We start from the raw sequence: 18,685 nt of genomic DNA on the forward strand, positions 1-18,685 counted from the left end.
CAAGCATCGCGTGGTGGTCTTGACAGATCACAAGAATTTGACTTATCTTGAGTCTGCCAAACGGTTGAATCCGAGACAGGCTCGATGGTCATTATAATTCTCCCGTTTTGATTTTGTGGTTTCGTACCTTCCGGGCTCTAAGAATGTGAAGGCTGATGCCCTGTCAAGGAGTTTTGTGCCTGACTCTCCGGGTGTTCCTGAGCCGGCGGGTATTCTCAAAGAGGGGGTAATTTTGTCTGCCATCTCCCCTGATTTGCGGCGGGTGCTGCAAAAATTTCAGGCTGATAGACCTGACCGTTGCCCAGCAGAGAAACTCTTTGTCCCTGATAGATGGACTAGTAGAGTTATCTCTGAGATTCATTGTTCAGTGTTGGCTGGGCATCCTGGAATCTTTGGTACCAAAGATTTGGTGGCTAGATCCTTTTGTTGGCCGTCTTTGTCACGGGATGTGCGTTCTTTTGTGCAGTCCTGTGGGACTTGTGCTCGGGCTAAGCCCTGCTGTTCTCGTGCCAGTGGGTTGCTTTTGCCCTTGCCGGTCCCGAGGAGAGGCCCTGGACGCATATTTCTATGGATTTTATTTCGGATCTCCCCGTCTCTCAAAAGATGTCGGTCATTTGGGTGGTTTGTGATCGCTTCTCTAAGATGGTCCATTTGGTACCATTGTCTAAATTGCCTTCCTCCTCTGATTTGGTGCCACTATTTTTCCAGCATGTGGTTCGTTTACATGGTATCCCGGAAAACATCGTTTCTGACAGAGGTTCCCAGTTTGTTTCGAGGTTTTGGCGATCTTTTTGTGCTAGGATGGGCATTGATTTGTCTTTTTCCTCGGCTTTCCATCCTCAGACAAATGGCCAAACCGAACGAACTAATCAGACTTTGGAAACATATCTGAGATGCTTTGTTTCTGCTGATCAGGATGATTGGGTGTCCTTTTTGCCGTTGGCTGAGTTCGCCCATAATAATCGGGCCAGCTCGGCTACTTTGGTTTTGCCGTTTTTCTGCAATTCTGGTTTCCATCCGCGTTTCTCTTCAGGGCAGGTTGAGTCTTCGGACTGTCCTGGTGTAGATACTGTGGTGGATAGGTTGCAGCAGATTTGGACTCATGTGGTGGACAATTTGACATTGTCCCAGGAGAAGGCTCAACGTTTCGCTAACCGCCGGCGTTGTGTGGGTCCCCGACTTCGTGTTGGGGATTTGGTTTGGTTGTCGTCTCGTTATGTTCCTATGAAGGTTTCCTCTCCTAAGTTTAAGCCTCGTTTCATTGGTCCGTATAAGATTTCTGAGGTTATCAATCCTGTGTCATTTCGTTTGGCCCTTCCTGCTTCTTTTGCCATCCATAATGTGTTCCATAGGTCATTGTTGCGGAGATAAGTGGCGCCTGTGGTTCCATCCGTTGATCCTCCTGCCCCGGTGTTGGTTGAGGGGGAGTTGGAGTATGTGGTGGAGAAGATTTTGGATTTTCGTATTTCAAGACGGAAACTCCAGTACCTGGTCAAGTGGAAGGGTTATGGTCAGGAAGATAATTCCTGTTTTTTTGCCTCTGATGTTCATGCTGCCGATCTGGTTTGTGCCTTTCATTTGGCTCGTCCTGGTCGGCCTGGGGGCTCTGGTGAGGGTTCGGTGACCCCTCCTCAAGGGGGAGTACTGTTGTGAGTTCTGTTGTCGGGCTCCCTCCTGTGGTCATGAATGGTACTTTGGCTGGTTCTGTCCATGGACTTTCTCTGGTGGCTGTGGGTGTTTCTGAGTTTCCTTCCTCAGGTGACGAGGTTAATTCGTTAGCTGGCTGCTCTATTTAACTCCACTTAGATCTTTGCTCCAGGCCACCTGTCAATGTTCCAGTATTGGTCTAGTTCACTCCTGGATCGTTCTTGTGACCAGTCTTCCCAGCAGAAGCTAAGTGACTGCTTGTTTTTCTCTGGTTTGCTATTTTTCTGTCCAGCTTGCTATTTCGATTGTTCTTGCTTGCTGGAAGCTCTGGGACGCAGAGGGAGCGCCTCCGCACCGTGAGTCGGTGCGGAGGGTCTTTTTGCGCCCTCTGCATGGTCTTTTTGTAGGTTTTTGTGCTGACCGCAAAGTAACCTTTCCTATCCTCGGTCTGTTCAGTAAGTCGGGCCTCACTTTGCTAAATCTATTTCATCTCTGTGTTTGTATTTTCATCTTTACTCACAGTCATTATATGTGGGGGGCTGCCTTTTCCTTTGGAGAATTTCTCTGAGGCAAGGTAGGCTTTATTTTTCTATCTTCAGAGCTAGCTAGTTTCTTAGGCTGTGCCGAGTTGCATAGGGAGCGTTAGGCGCAATCCACAGCTATTTCTAGTGTGGTTGATAGGATTATGGATTGCGGTCAGCAGAGTTCCCACGTCCCAGAGCTCGTCCTATATTATCAGTAACTATCAGGTCATTCCGTGTGCTCTTATCCACCAGGTCCATTATTGTCCTGACCACTAGGTCATAACTAGTGTTGAGCGATACCTTCCGATATCGGAAAGTATCGGTATCGGTTTGGATCGGCCGATATTCAAAAAATATCGGATATCGCCGATACCGATACCCGATCCCAATGCAAGTCAATGGGACCAAAATATCGGAATTAAAATAAACCCTTTCTTTCCTTGTAGGTTCATTCTACCTGAAGGAAAACAACTAAGAATAATGTAGGATGTATGGGGGAGGTGGCGGAGACATTAAAGGCAATGAGGATTAGTCCAATCAAATAGAATAGCATGTTTGTTTGTTTTTTTTAAAGACGTTCGGATTGAAAAAGATATTGAGTATGTAAATTTTTTTTATTTTGTCAGATATTGATGTTTCACTATTCCACGCCCTTCCCCTTCTTTTTTTTCTTTTTTTTTTTTTCTTTTCCCACACTTTCATCTTCATCATCATCAGCATCCTTGACATCAACTTCTTCACCTTATTCATCTTCTTCTTCATCTTCTACCTATTTTTTTTTTTTATTACATTCTTCATATTCATTTTCTTCAACTATTATTATTCTTCCTATTCTACATATTCTTTTTATTCCACTGTTATTATTCTTCCTATTCTACTTCTTCATCATATTCTCATTTGTGACAGGCATTCCCGTAGTTGTTATCTATAAAAGTTGGAAGATTACACCTTCCGTTCTGCCAGTCACAAAAGTTACATTTGTCCGCGTTCAGTTTGGCCTGCAGCATCAGGCTTTATCCAGGGGCACCACGAGGAGGAACGGACTCACCCCCATACACTGCTTAGTCTTCTTCTGCATATAATTTAGATAATATCTTTTGCTCTGATATTAAGTCTTATGCTTAATGTTCTTCTGCTCTTTGTTCTGCAGCCTCTTGTTCTTCTGCTTCTCGGTCTTCCATGTTGTCGTCTCCAGGGTCTTCGTCTCCAGTGTCGTCATCTCCGCCGTCGTCGTCTCAGCCGTCGTCGTCTCCGCCGTCGTCGTCGTCATCGGGGTGGTCTTCCGGGTCGTCGTCATCGGGGTGGTCTTCCGGGTTGTCGACGTTAGGGTCTTCAACTTGGAAATGTAGCAGAAGGTACAAGAAGGCTGAGAAAATGCCAAGAACCAGCTGATGGAACTGGAACTCGGATGGCTACCCGAAGGTTCAAGAGCCTATGGAACTACCGAGGACCAGCTGACGTTACTGGAACCCGGTTACTAAGCAGGAGGTACCCGTGCTAAAAAGCACTACCAAGGACCGCCTGACGTTGGCGGAACTCGGATACCCAGAAGGAGGCACCTAAGCCAAAGGCTCTGCCCGGAACCAGATGACGTTACTGGAACCAGGATGGGGAGCAGAAGGTACAAGAGCAAAAGACACTGCCGAGAACCAGCTGACGGTACTGGAACCCGGATGGGTAGCCGAATGTCCAAGAGCCAATGGAACTACCAAGGACCAGCTGACGTTACTGGAACCCGGTTACTAAGCAGGAGGTACCCGTGCCTGAAAGCACTACCAAGGACCACCTGACATTGGTGGAACTTGGATACCCAGAAGGAGGCACCTAAGCCAAAGGCTCTGCCCGGAACCAGCTGACGGTACTGGAACCAGGATGGGGAGCAGAAGGTACAAGAGCAAAAGACACTGCCGAGAACCAGCTGACGGTGCTGGAACCAGGTGGTGGACCCGAAGGCCCACAGGAGAGGAGAGAACAGCTAGGCCGCGAGGCAGCCGCAGTTACCGAACCCCAACAGTCCTACAGGGGGAGCTGGGCCTACTGGCACTACAGAACCAGCCTTGACTACCAGTTCACGCAGCCCACATAGGAAGCTCCTAAACTGGAGGCACCCTGGAGTTGGCTAACTCGACCGCCCCACGACGGGGCAAGCATAGGCGTCTCAGTGAAGTTGACACAACCCGGAAACAGCTGACGGTGCTGAAACCAGGCTTGGCACGAGGGAGTACCTGTGACAAGAACACTGCCGAGAACCAGCTGGCGGTGCTGGAACCCGGATGCGTTGCCCCAGTGTGCAAGAGCCAATGGCACGACCGAGGACCAGCTGACGGTGCTGGAACCCGGTCACTAAGCTGTAGGTGCCCGCGCTTAAAAGCACTACCAAGGACCGCCTGGCGTTGGCGGAACTCGGATACCCAGGAGGAGGCACCTAAGCCAAAGGCTCGGCCCGGAACCAGCTGACGGTGCTGGAACCAGGTGGTGGACCCGAAGGCCCACAGGAGAGGAGAGAACAGCTAGGCCGCGAGGCAGCCGCAGTTACCGAACCCCAACAGTCCTACAGGGGGAGCTGGGCCTACTGGCACTACAGAACCAGCCTTGACTACCAGTTCACGCAGCCCACATAGGAAGCTCCTAAACTGGAGGCACCCTGGAGTTGGCTAACTCGACCGCCCCACGACGGGGCAAGCATAGGCGTCTCAGTGAAGTTGACACAACCCGGAAACAGCTGACGGTGCTGAAACCAGGCTTGGCACGAGGGAGTACCTGTGACAAGAACACTGCCGAGAACCAGCTGGCGGTGCTGGAACCCGGATGCGTTGCCCCAGTGTGCAAGAGCCAATGGCACGACCGAGGACCAGCTGACGGTGCTGGAACCCGGTTACTAAGCTGTAGGTGCCCGCGCTTAAAAGCACTACCAAGGACCGCCTGGCGTTGGCGGAACTCGGATACCCAGGAGGAGGCACCTAAGCCAAAGGCTCGGCCCGGAACCAGCTGACGGTGCTGGAACCAGGTGGTGGACCCGAAGGCCCACAGGAGAGGAGAGAACAGCTAGGCCGCGAGGCAGCCGCAGTTACCGAACCCCAACAGTCCTACAGGGGGAGCTGGGCCTACTGGCACTACAGAACCAGCCTTGACTACCAGTTCACGCAGCCCACATAGGAAGCTCCTAAACTGGAGGCACCCTGGAGTTGGCTAACTCGACCGCCCCACGACGGGGCAAGCATAGGCGTCTCAGTGAAGTTGACACAACCCGGAAACAGCTGACGGTGCTGAAACCAGGCTTGGCACGAGGGAGTACCTGTGACAAGAACACTGCCGAGAACCAGCTGGCGGTGCTGGAACCCGGATGCGTTGCCCCAGTGTGCAAGAGCCAATGGCACGACCGAGGACCAGCTGACGGTGCTGGAACCCGGTCACTAAGCTGTAGGTGCCCGCGCTTAAAAGCACTACCAAGGACCGCCTGGCGTTGGCGGAACTCGGATACCCAGGAGGAGGCACCTAAGCCAAAGGCTCGGCCCGGAACCAGCTGACGGTGCTGGAACCAGGTGGTGGACCCGAAGGCCCACAGGAGAGGAGAGAACAGCTAGGCCGCGAGGCAGCCGCAGTTACCGAACCCCAACAGTCCTACAGGGGGAGCTGGGCCTACTGGCACTACAGAACCAGCCTTGACTACCAGTTCACGCAGCCCACATAGGAAGCTCCTAAACTGGAGGCACCCTGGAGTTGGCTAACTCGACCGCCCCACGACGGGGCAAGCATAGGCGTCTCAGTGAAGTTGACACAACCCGGAAACAGCTGACGGTGCTGAAACCAGGCTTGGCACGAGGGAGTACCTGTGACAAGAACACTGCCGAGAACCAGCTGGCGGTGCTGGAACCCGGATGCGTTGCCCCAGTGTGCAAGAGCCAATGGCACGACCGAGGACCAGCTGACGGTGCTGGAACCCGGTTACTAAGCTGGAGGTGCCCGCGCTTAAAAGCACTACCAAGGACCGCCTGGCGTTGGCGGAACTCGGATACCCAGGAGGAGGCACCTAAGCCAAAGGCTCGGCCCGGAACCAGCTGACGGTGCTGGAACCAGGTGGTGGACCCCAAGGCCCACAGGAGAGGAGAGAACAGCTAGGCCGCGAGGCAGCCGCAGTTACCGAACCCCAACAGTCCTACAGGGGGAGCTGGGCCTACTGGCACTACAGAACCAGCCTTGACTACCAGTTCACGCAGCCCACATAGGAAGCTCCTAAACTGGAGGCACCCTGGAGTTGGCTAACTCGACCGCCCCACGACGGGGCAAGCATAGGCGTCTCAGTGAAGTTGACACAACCCGGAAACAGCTGACGGTGCTGAAACCAGGCTTGGCACGAGGGAGTACCTGTGACAAGAACACTGCCGAGAACCAGCTGGCGGTGCTGGAACCCGGATGCGTTGCCCCAGTGTGCAAGAGCCAATGGCACGACCGAGGACCAGCTGACGGTGCTGGAACCCGGTCACTAAGCTGTAGGTGCCCGCGCTTAAAAGCACTACCAAGGACCGCCTGGCGTTGGCGGAACTCGGATACCCAGGAGGAGGCACCTAAGCCAAAGGCTCGGCCCGGAACCAGCTGACGGTGCTGGAACCAGGTGGTGGACCCCAAGGCCCACAGGAGAGGAGAGAACAGCTAGGCCGCGAGGCAGCCGCAGTTACCGAACCCCAACAGTCCTACAGGGGGAGCTGGGCCTACTGGCACTACAGAACCAGCCTTGACTACCAGTTCACGCAGCCCACATAGGAAGCTCCTAAACTGGAGGCACCCTGGAGTTGGCTAACTCGACCGCCCCACGACGGGGCAAGCATAGGCGTCTCAGTGAAGTTGACACAACCCGGAAACAGCTGACGGTGCTGAAACCAGGCTTGGCACGAGGGAGTACCTGTGACAAGAACACTGCCGAGAACCAGCTGGCGGTGCTGGAACCCGGATGCGTTGCCCCAGTGTGCAAGAGCCAATGGCACGACCGAGGACCAGCTGACGGTGCTGGAACCCGGTTACTAAGCTGTAGGTGCCTGCGCTTAAAAGCACTACCAAGGACCGCCTGGCGTTGGCGGAACTCGGATACCCAGGAGGAGGCACCTAAGCCAAAGGCTCGGCCCGGAACCAGCTGACGGTGCTGGAACCAGGTGGTGGACCCCAAGGCCCACAGGAGAGGAGAGAACAGCTAGGCCGCGAGGCAGCCGCAGTTACCGAACCCCAACAGTCCTACAGGGGGAGCTGGGCCTACTGGCACTACAGAACCAGCCTTGACTACCAGTTCACGCAGCCCACATAGGAAGCTCCTAAACTGGAGGCACCCTGGAGTTGGCTAACTCGACCGCCCCACGACGGGGCAAGCATAGGCGTCTCAGTGAAGTTGACACAACCCGGAAACAGCTGACGGTGCTGAAACCAGGCTTGGCACGAGGGAGTACCTGTGACAAGAACACTGCCGAGAACCAGCTGGCGGTGCTGGAACCCGGATGCGTTGCCCCAGTGTGCAAGAGCCAATGGCACGACCGAGGACCAGCTGACGGTGCTGGAACCCGGTTACTAAGCTGTAGGTGCCCGCGCTTAAAAGCACTACCAAGGACCGCCTGGCGTTGGCGGAACTCGGATACCCAGGAGGAGGCACCTAAGCCAAAGGCTCGGCCCGGAACCAGCTGACGGTGCTGGAACCAGGTGGTGGACCCCAAGGCCCACAGGAGAGGAGAGAACAGCTAGGCCGCGAGGCAGCCGCAGTTACCGAACCCCAACAGTCCTACAGGGGGAGCTGGGCCTACTGGCACTACAGAACCAGCCTTGACTACCAGTTCACGCAGCCCACATAGGAAGCTCCTAAACTGGAGGCACCCTGGAGTTGGCTAACTCGACCGCCCCACGACGGGGCAAGCATAGGCGTCTCAGTGAAGTTGACACAACCCGGAAACAGCTGACGGTGCTGAAACCAGGCTTGGCACGAGGGAGTACCTGTGACAAGAACACTGCCGAGAACCAGCTGGCGGTGCTGGAACCCGGATGCGTTGCCTTGCCTATTAAAGATTGTCTTCCTAGAGCCCCAACTAGCGGTGTTGGAGCAAAGGGTAAGCAGGGGGAGATGAGTGTAGGCCGAAGCCTGCACTGGAGGCAGCTTTGTGTCTGCGTTGCGTTTGCAGGACACTTTGCCGGCTACACACTGGGGGAACAGCTGGCGTTGCTGAACCCCACTAACACAATGGCGTGTGTTTTTATCTGTGCAGCTAGCACTTGCGGGCAAAAACTAGCGATGTTAGAGCCCGTGTTGAAGCAGGAGGAGGAGGAGAGGAGCAGAGTGTAGGCCGAAGCCTAGTTGAACCAATTTCAAAGGAAACCTTTAACCCCCCCCTCAGGTGTTACAAAGTACAAGAGACACACCTTGTGCAGTATTAATGCTGCACAAGTGAAAGGTTGCTCTATTAATTTGTCTACTTGCACACGCTGAATGAAAGACATACACAATTTACCCCATTCTACAGTCAAACTGTAGTGGATGCGTGACTTGGTTTTTTGATGAGACGCAGCACAGGTGTCCAAAATAACGCCTTGGTGCTTGGCGCAGCTTCCTGAGCGTTGTTATTTGCTGTACAGGAGTCTGCGCTCTTGTGTTATCCCTTGGCAATGCCCTGTTAGCGCTGCCCATCTTATGACCTCATTTCATGTTGGCCGGTGCGGTTAACGATGGCCATAAATCCCAGACCCACAGTGTCTTTTCATAAAGCCACACTGCGGTGCTGGGATTCGTGGCCTTGAGCAGTAAATATTTTGGCCGCTCACACACGTCCTTACACCTGCTTCAGACTGGGCGGCCTCTGCTGATCCCTTCTCGCATGCCGCGGCCATGAGGCTGCACAGTCTGAAGAAGGCGGAAGGAGATGAGTTAAGACAGGCGAAGATATGCACTGCTCGTGCCCATCAATCACACCCTCGCAGTCAAAATAATTAAGACAACGAGGAGCATTTTATTCAGGCAGGGCGGACGAACAGGCGCAAGTAGCCAACCAATGATGTCAGAAGACGGGAAGCGCTACCAAGGGGGGTGCTGCGTATCATTAGAAAGGAAAGTCACACCTCAGGGACAGTGGAATGGTCTCAAAGAGACACATTTTGTACGTGTTGAGTTCCACGTGGGCAAGGAGAAAACATCAGCCACCTTGTACAAATGCAGCAGTACTGCTGTACAAGGTGGCTGTTATACATAGAAACACCTGGGGGTGGGGGCCAGGCTCCCTTCAATTTCAGTTCATGTGCCTGCGTGGCGTTTGCAGGTCACGTTGCAAGCTGCACAGCAGGGGAACAGCTGGCGGTGCTGAACCCCACTAACACATTGGCTGGTGTTTTTCTCTGTGCAGCTAGCATGTCCGGGCAGAAACTGGCGTTGTTTGAGCCCAGGGTCAGCAGGAGGAGGAGAGGAGCAAAGTGTAGGCCGAAGCCTGCACTGGTGGCAGCTTTTGTTCTGTTGTGCCAGCGTGGCTTGTGCTGGACACGTTGCCGACTACACAGCAGGGGAACAGCTGGCGTTGCTGAACCCCACTAACACATTGGCTGGTGTTTTTCTCTGTGCAGCTAGCATTTCCGGGCAAAAACTAGCGGTGTTTGAGCCCAGGGTCAGCAGGAGGAGTAGAGGAGCAGAGTGTTGGCCAAAGCCTAGTTGAACCAATTTCAAAGGTTACCTTTAACCCCCCCCTCAGGTGTTGCAAGGTACAAGAGCCACACCTTGAACAGCATTATTGATGCACAAGTCAAAGGTTGCTCTATTTAATTTTGCTCCTTGCACACGCTGAATTAAACACGTACACTATTTAGCCCATTATACTGTCAAACAGTAGTGGAGGCGTGACTACTAGTCTTTTTAAGGAGACGCAGCACAGGTGTACAAATTTACACCTAGGTGCTGTGCGCAGATTCCTTACCGTTGTTATTTGCAGTACAGGAAACTGCGCTCTTGTGTTATCCCTTGGCAATACCCTGTTAGTGCAGGCCGTCTCATGACCTCATTTCATGTTGGCCGGTGCGGTTAACGATGGCCATAAATCCCAGACCCACAGTGGCTTTTCCTAAAGTCACACTGCGGTGCTGGGATTCGTGGCCTTGTGCAGTAAATATGTTCGCCGCTCACACATGTCCTTACACCTGCTTCAGACTGGGCGGCCTCAGCTGATCCCTTATCGCATGCCGCGGCCATGAGGCCGCACAGTCAGAAGAAGGCGGAAGGAGGGGAGTGAAAACAGGGGAACATATGCACTGCTCGTGCCCATCAATCACACCCTCGCAGTCAAAATATATGAGACAACGGGGGGCGTTGTGTCGGGCAGGGGGGACGCACAGGCACAGCCAGCCAACCAATGATGTCAGGAGACGGGCAGCGCTAACAATGGGGGTGCTGCGTGTCATTAAAAAGGAAAGTCACACCTCAGGGACATTGTAATGGTCTGTAATGAGACACATTTTGTACTTGTTGAGTTCCACGTGTGCAAGGAGAAAAAGTCAGCCACCTTGTACAAATGCAGCAGTACTGCTGTACAAGGTGGCTGTTATACATAGAAACACCTGGGGGGGTGGGGGGCAGGCTCCCTTCAATTTCAGTTCATGTGCCTGCGTGGCGTTTGCAGGTCACGTTGCAAGCTACACAGCAGGGGAACAGCTGGCGTTGCTGAACCCCACTGACACATTGACTGGTGTTTTTCTCTGTGCAGATTGCATGTCCGGGCAAAAACTAGCGGTGTTAGAGCCCAGGGTCAGCAGGAGGAGGAGGAGAGGAGCAAAGTGTAGGACGAAGCCTGCACTGGTGGCAGCTTTTGGTCGGTTGTGCCAGCGTGGCTTGTGCTGGACACGATGCCGGCTACACAGCGGGGGAACAGCTGGCGGTGCTGAACCCCACTAACACATTGGCTGGTGTTTTTCTCTGTGCAGCTAGCATGTCCGGGCAGAAACTGGCGTTGTTTAAGCCCAGGGTCAGCAGGAGGAGGAGAGGAGCAAAGTGTAGGCCGAAGCCTGCACTGGTGGCAGCTTTTGTTCTGTTGTGCCAGCGTGGCTTGTGCTGGACACGTTGCCGACTACACAGCAGGGGAACAGCTGGCGGTGCTGAACCCCACTAACACATTGGCTGGTGTTTTTCTCTGTGCAGCTAGCATTTCCGGGCAAAAACTAGCGGTGTTTGAGCCCAGGGTCAGCAGGAGGAGTAGAGGAGCAGAGTGTAGGCCGAAGCCTAGTTGAACCAATTTCAAAGGTTACCTTTAACCCCCCCCTCAGGTGTTGCAAGGTACAAGAGCCACACCTTAAACAGCATTAATGATGCACAAGTCAAAGGTTGCTCTATTTAATTTTGCTCCTTGCACACGCTGAATTAAACACGTACACTATTTAGCCCATTATACTGTCAAACAGTAGTGGAGGCGTGACTACTAGTCTTTTTAAGGAGACGCAGCACAGGTGTACAAATTTACACCTAGGTGCTGTGCGCAGATTCCTTACCGTTGTTATTTGCAGTACAGGAAACTGCGCTCTTGTGTTATCCCTTGGCAATACCCTGTTAGTGCAGGCCGTCTCATGACCTCATTTCATGTTGGCCGGTGCGGTTAACGATGGCCATAAATCCCAGACCCACAGTGGCTTTTCCTAAAGTCACACTGCAGTGCTGGGATTCGTGGCCTTGTGCAGTAAATATGTTCGCCGCTCACACATGTCCTTACACCTGCTTCAGACTGGGCGGCCTCAGCTGATCCCTTATCGCATGCCGCGGCCATGAGGCCGCACAGTCAGAAGAAGGCGGAAGGAGGGGAGTGAAAACAGGGGAACATATGCACTGCTCGTGCCCATCAATCACACCCTCGCAGTCAAAATATATGAGACAACGGGGGGCGTTGTGTCGGGCAGGGGGGACGCACAGGCACAGCCAGCCAACCAATGATGTCAGGAGACGGGCAGCGCTAACAATGGGGGTGCTGCGTGTCATTAAAAAGGAAAGTCACACCTCAGGGACATTGTAATGGTCTGTAATGAGACACATTTTGTACTTGTTGAGTTCCACGTGTGCAAGGAGAAAAAGTCAGCCACCTTGTACAAATGCAGCAGTACTGCTGTACAAGGTGGCTGTTATACATAGAAACACCTGGGGGGGTGGGGGGCAGGCTCCCTTCAATTTCAGTTCATGTGCCTGCGTGGCGTTTGCAGGTCACGTTGCAAGCTACACAGCAGGGGAACAGCTGGCGTTGCTGAACCCCACTGACACATTGACTGGTGTTTTTCTCTGTGCAGATTGCATGTCCGGGCAAAAACTAGCGGTGTTAGAGCCCAGGGTCAGCAGGAGGAGGAGGAGAGGAGCAAAGTGTAGGATGAAGCCTGCACTGGTGGCAGCTTTTGGTCGGTTGTGCCAGCGTGGCTTGTGCTGGACACGATGCCGGCTACACAGCGGGGGAACAGCTGGCGGTGCTGAACCCCACTAACACATTGGCTGGTGTTTTTCTCTGTGCAGCTAGCATGTCCGGGCAGAAACTGGCGTTGTTTGAGCCCAGGGTCAGCAGGAGGAGGAGAGGAGCAAAGTGTAGGCCGAAGCCTGCACTGGTGGCAGCTTTTGTTCTGTTGTGCCAGCGTGGCTTGTGCTGGACACGTTGCCGACTACACAGCAGGGGAACAGCTGGCGGTGCTGAACCCCACTAACACATTGGCTGGTGTTTTTCTCTGTGCAGCTAGCATTTCCGGGCAAAAACTAGCGGTGTTTGAGCCCAGGGTCAGCAGGAGGAGTAGAGGAGCAGAGTGTAGGCCGAAGCCTAGTTGAACCAATTTCAAAGGTTACCTTTAACCCCCCCCTCAGGTGTTGCAAGGTACAAGAGCCACACCTTGAACAGCATTAATGATGCACAAGTCAAAGGTTGCTCTATTTAATTTTGCTCCTTGCACACGCTGAATTAAACACGTACACTATTTAGCCCATTATACTGTCAAACAGTAGTGGAGGCGTGACTACTAGTCTTTTTAAGGAGACGCAGCACAGGTGTACAAATTTACACCTAGGTGCTGTGCGCAGATTCCTTACCGTTGTTATTTGCAGTACAGGAAACTGCGCTCTTGTGTTATCCCTTGGCAATACCCTGTTAGTGCAGGCCGTCTCATGACCTCATTTCATGTTGGCCGGTGCGGTTAACGATGGCCATAAATCCCAGACCCACAGTGGCTTTTCCTAAAGTCACACTGCGGTGCTGGGATTCGTGGCCTTGTGCAGTAAATATGTTCGCCGCTCACACATGTCCTTACACCTGCTTCAGACTGGGCGGCCTCAGCTGATCCCTTATCGCATGCCGCGGCCATGAGGCCGCACAGTCAGAAGAAGGCGGAAGGAGGGGAGTGAAAACAGGGGAACATATGCACTGCTCGTGCCCATCAATCACACCCTCGCAGTCAAAATATATGAGACAACGGGGGGCGTTGTGTCGGGCAGGGGGGACGCACAGGCACAGCCAGCCAACCAATGATGTCAGGAGACGGGCAGCGCTAACAATGGGGGTGCTGCGTGTCATTACAAAGGAAAGTCACACCTCAGGGACATTGTAATGGTCTGTAATGAGACACATTTTGTACTTGTTGAGTTCCACGTGTGCAAGGAGAAAAAGTCAGCCACCTTGTACAAATGCAGCAGTACTGCTGTACAAGGTGGCTGTTATACATAGAAACACCTGGGGGGGTGGGGGGCAGGCTCCCTTCAATTTCAGTTCATGTGCCTGCGTGGCGTTTGCAGGTCACGTTGCAAGCTACACAGCAGGGGAACAGCTGGCGTTGCTGAACCCCACTGACACATTGACTGGTGTTTTTCTCTGTGCAGATTGCATGTCCGGGCAAAAACTAGCGGTGTTAGAGCCCAGGGTCAGCAGGAGGAGGAGGAGAGGAGCAAAGTGTAGGACGAAGCCTGCACTGGTGGCAGCTTTTGGTCGGTTGTGCCAGCGTGGCTTGTGCTGGACACGATGCCGGCTACACAGCGGAGGAACAGCTGGCGGTGCTGAACCCCACTAACACATTGGCTGGTGTTTTTCTCTGTGCAGCTAGCATGTCCGGGCAGAAACTGGCGTTGTTTGAGCCCAGGGTCAGCAGGAGGAGGAGAGGAGCAAAGTGTAGGCCGAAGCCTGCACTGGTGGCAGCTTTTGTTCTGTTGTGCCAGCGTGGCTTGTGCTGGACACGTTGCCGACTACACAGCAGGGGAACAGCTGGCGGTGCTGAACCCCACTAACACATTGGCTGGTGTTTTTCTCTGTGCAGCTAGCATTTCCGGGCAAAAACTAGCGGTGTTTGAGCCCAGGGTCAGCAGGAGGAGTAGAGGAGCAGAGTGTAGGCCGAAGCCTAGTTGAACCAATTTCAAAGGTTACCTTTAACCCCCCCCTCAGGTGTTGCAAGGTACAAGAGCCACACCTTGTGCATCATTAATGCTGCACAAGTAAAAGGTTGCTCTATTTGTTTTGCTCCTTGCACACGCTGACTAAAACACGTACACTATTTAGCCTATTATACTGTCAAACAGTTGTGGAGGCGTGACTTGTCTTTTTAACGAGACGCAGCACAGGTGTCAAAATTTGCACCTAGGTACTGGGCGCAGATTCCTGAGCGTTGTTATTTGCTGTACAGGAGTCTGCGCTATTGTGATCCCTTGGCCATGCGCTGTGAGCGCTTCCTGTCTTCTGACCTCATTTCATGTCGGCCGTTGCGGTTAGCGATGGACATGAATCCCAGACCCACAGTGTGTTTTTAAAAAATCACACTGCGGTGCTGGGATTCGTGCCCTGGTGCACTAAATATGTTTGCCGCTCACACATGTCCTTACACCTGCTTCAGACTGGGCGGCCTCATCTGATCCCTTATCGCCTGCCGCGGCCATGAGGACACCCAGTCTGAAGAAGGCGGAAGGAGATGAGTGAACACAGGCAAACATATGCACTGCACATGCCCATCAATCACACCCTCGCTGTCCAAAAAAATAAGACACCGAGGGCCGTTGTTTCGAGCAGGGGAGATGCACAGGCGCAGCCAGCTAACCAATGATGTCAAAAGACGGGCAGCGCTAACAAGGGTGGTGCTGCGTGTCATTACAAAGGAAAGTCACACCTCAGGGACATTGTAATGGTCTCTAATGAGACACATTTTGTACGTGTTGAGTTCCACGTGGGCAAGGAGAAAAAGTCAGCCACCTTGTACAAATGCAGCAGTACTGCTGTACAAGGTGGCTGATATACATAGAAACACCTGTGGGTGGGGGGCAGGCTCCCTTCAATTTCAGTTCATGTGCCTGCGTGGCGTTTGCAGGTCACGTTGCAAGCTACACAGCAGGGGAACAGCTGGCGTTGCTGAACCCCACTGACACATTGACTGGTGTTTTTCTCTGTGCAGATTGCATGTCCGGGCAAAAACTAGCGGTGTTAGAGCCCAGGGTCAGCAGGAGGAGGAGGAGAGGAGCAAAGTGTAGGCCGAAGCCTGCACTGGTGGCAGCTTTTGGTCGGTTGTGCCAGCGTGGCTTGTGCTGGACACGATGCCGGCTACACAGCGGGGGAACAGCAGGCGGTGCTGAACCCCACTAACACATTGGCTGGTGTTTTTCTCTGTGCAGCTAGCATGTCCGGGCAGAAACTGGCGTTGTTTGAGCCCAGGGTCAGCAGGAGGAGGAGAGGAGCAAAGTGTAGGCCGAAGCCTGCACTGGTGGCAGCTTTTGTTCTGTTGTGCCAGCGTGGCTTGTGCTGGACACGTTGCCGACTACACAGCAGGGGAACAGCTGGTGGTGCTGAACCCCACTAACACATTGGCTGGTGTTTTTCTCTGTGCAGCTAGCATTTCCGGGCAAAAACTAGCGGTGTTTGAGCCCAGGGTCAGCAGGAGGAGTAGAGGAGCAGAGTGTAGGCCGAAGCCTAGTTGAACCAATTTCAAAGGTTACCTTTAACCCCCCCCTCAGGTGTTGCAAGGTACAAGAGCCACACCTTGTGCAGCATTAATGCTGCACAAGTAAAAGGTTGCTCTATTTGTTTTGCTCCTTGCACACGCTGACTAAAACACGTACACTATTTAGCCCATTATACTGTCAAACAGTTGTGGAGGCGTGACTTGTCTTTTTAACGAGACGCAGCACAGGTGTCAAAATTTGCACCTAGGTACTGGGCGCAGATTCCTGAGCGTTGTTATTTGCTGTACAGGAGTCTGCGCTATTGTGATCCCTTGGCCATGCGCTGTGAGCGCTTCCTGTCTTCTGACCTCATTTCATGTCGGCCGTTGCGGTTAGCGATGGACATGAATCCCAGACCCACAGTGTGTTTTCAAAAAATCACACTGCGTGGCTGGGATTCGTGGCCTTGTGCAGTAAATAGGTTTGCCGCTTACACATGTCCTTACACCTGCTCCAGACTGGGCGGCCTCAGCTGATCCCTTATCGCCTACCACGGCCAGGAGGCCGCACAGTCTGAAGAAGGCGGAAGGAGATGAGTTAAGACAGGCGAACATATGCACTGCTCGTGCCCATAAACCACACCCTCGCTGACAAAATAAATATGACAACGAGAGGCGTTGTTTCTAGCAGGGCGGATGCACAGGCGCAGCCAGCTAACCATGATGACAAAAGACGGGAAACGCTACCAAGGGGGGTGCTGCGTATCATTACAAAGGAAAGTCACACCTCAGGGACAGTGGAATGGTCTCAATGAGACACATTTTGTACGTGTTGAGTTCCACGTGGGCAAGGAGAAAAAGTCAGCCACCTTGTACAAATGCAGCAGTACTGCTGTACTAGGTGGCTGTTATACATAGAAACACCTGGGGGGGTGGGGCCAGGTTCCCTTTTAATTTCAGTTCCTGTGCCTGCATGGCGTTTGCAGGTCACGTTGCCGGCTACACAGCAGGGGAACAGCTGGCGTTGCTGAACCCCACTAACACATTGGCTGGTGTTTTTCTCTGTGCAGCTAGCACTTCCGGGCAAAAACTAGCGGTGTTTGAGCCCAGGGTCAGCAGGAGGAGGAGAGGAGCAGAGTGTAGGCCGAAGCCTGCACTGGTGGCAGCTTTTGTTCTGTTGTGCCAGCGTGGCTTGTGCTGGACACGTTGCCGACTACACAGCAGGGGAACAGCTGGCGGTGCTGAACCCCACTGACACATCACCTAGTGTTTTTTTCTGTGTAGACAACACTTCCAGGTGGCAACTGACAGTGTTGAAACCCAGGGAATCAAAGAGGAGCAGAGTGTAGGCCGAAGCCTGCAGTGGAGCAAGTTGAAAGGGAACCTTTAACCCCCCCCCAGGCATTTGTTGCTGAAAGAGCCATCTTGTACAGCAGTAATACTGCACATGGAAAATGGTGGCTCCGAAAATTATGCTCCTTGCAAACGCTGAAGTACACACTCATATAATGTGTCCCCTCACACCGTCAAACCATCCCGGAAGTGGGACTTTCCTTTGTAATGTGACACAGCACAGCCGTCATTCCAACCCCCTTGGTGCCGGGCACCACCTCCTCAACGTTGTTTGGTTCTGTCACGGAGCCCGCACTGTAATGTTATCCCTTGGCCATGCACAGTTAGCGGTGCCCGTCTTCTGACATCATGTAGGTGTCAGGCTGGCAGTGCCTGTGCGTCCAAGCTGCCCGAGATCCAACCTTGCAGTGTCATCTAATGTAGTCCCACTGCGGGCCAGGGATCCATGGGCATGCGCAGTGCATATCATCGCCTCTCACTCACCTCCTTCCTGCTTCTTCAGACTGTGCGGCGTCACGGCCGTGGCATGCTATTAGGGATCAGCTGACGCCGCCTAGTCTGAAGAAGCGTGAAGAAGGGGAGTGAGAGGCTAGTATATGCACTGCGCATGGCCATGGATACCAGGCCCACTGTGGGATCACATTAGACGACACTGCGAGGTGTGATTTCGGGCAGCGTGGACGCACAGGCGCAGCCAGGACGACAACAAATGATGTCAGAGGACGGGCAGCGCAAACTGTGCATGGCCAAGGGATAACATAACAGCGCAGGGTCCATGACGGAATCAAACAACGCTAAGGAGGCAGCGCACGGTGCCAAGGGGGTAGCAATGACGGCTGTGCTGCGTCACATTACAAAGGAAAGTCCCACCTCCGGGACGGTTGGACGGTGTGAGGGGACACATTACATGAGTGTGTAGTTCAGCGTTTGCAAGGAGCATAATTTCAAGAGCGACCTTTCCCTTGTGCAGTATTAGTGCTGCACATGGTGGCTCTTTCAGTAACAAACGCCTAGGGGGGGGGGGACAGGTCCCCTTACATTTTAGTTGTGCCAGCGTGGCGGTCGCATGACACGTTGCCGGATACACAGCTGGGGATCAGCTGACGTTACTGAACCCCAATAACAGAGGAGCGACTGTTGACTGTGCACACAGCACTTCCAGGCACCAACTGGCGGTGTTAGAGCCCAGGGACAGCAGGAGGAGCAGATTGGAGGTATTGCCGCACACACAGCTGGGGATCAGCTGACGTTACTGAACCCCAATAACAGAGGAGCGACTGTTGACTGTGCAC

This window comes from Ranitomeya imitator, chromosome 4, assembly GCF_032444005.1.
Source record: "Ranitomeya imitator isolate aRanImi1 chromosome 4, aRanImi1.pri, whole genome shotgun sequence".
Lineage (NCBI taxonomy): Eukaryota > Metazoa > Chordata > Amphibia > Anura > Dendrobatidae > Ranitomeya > Ranitomeya imitator.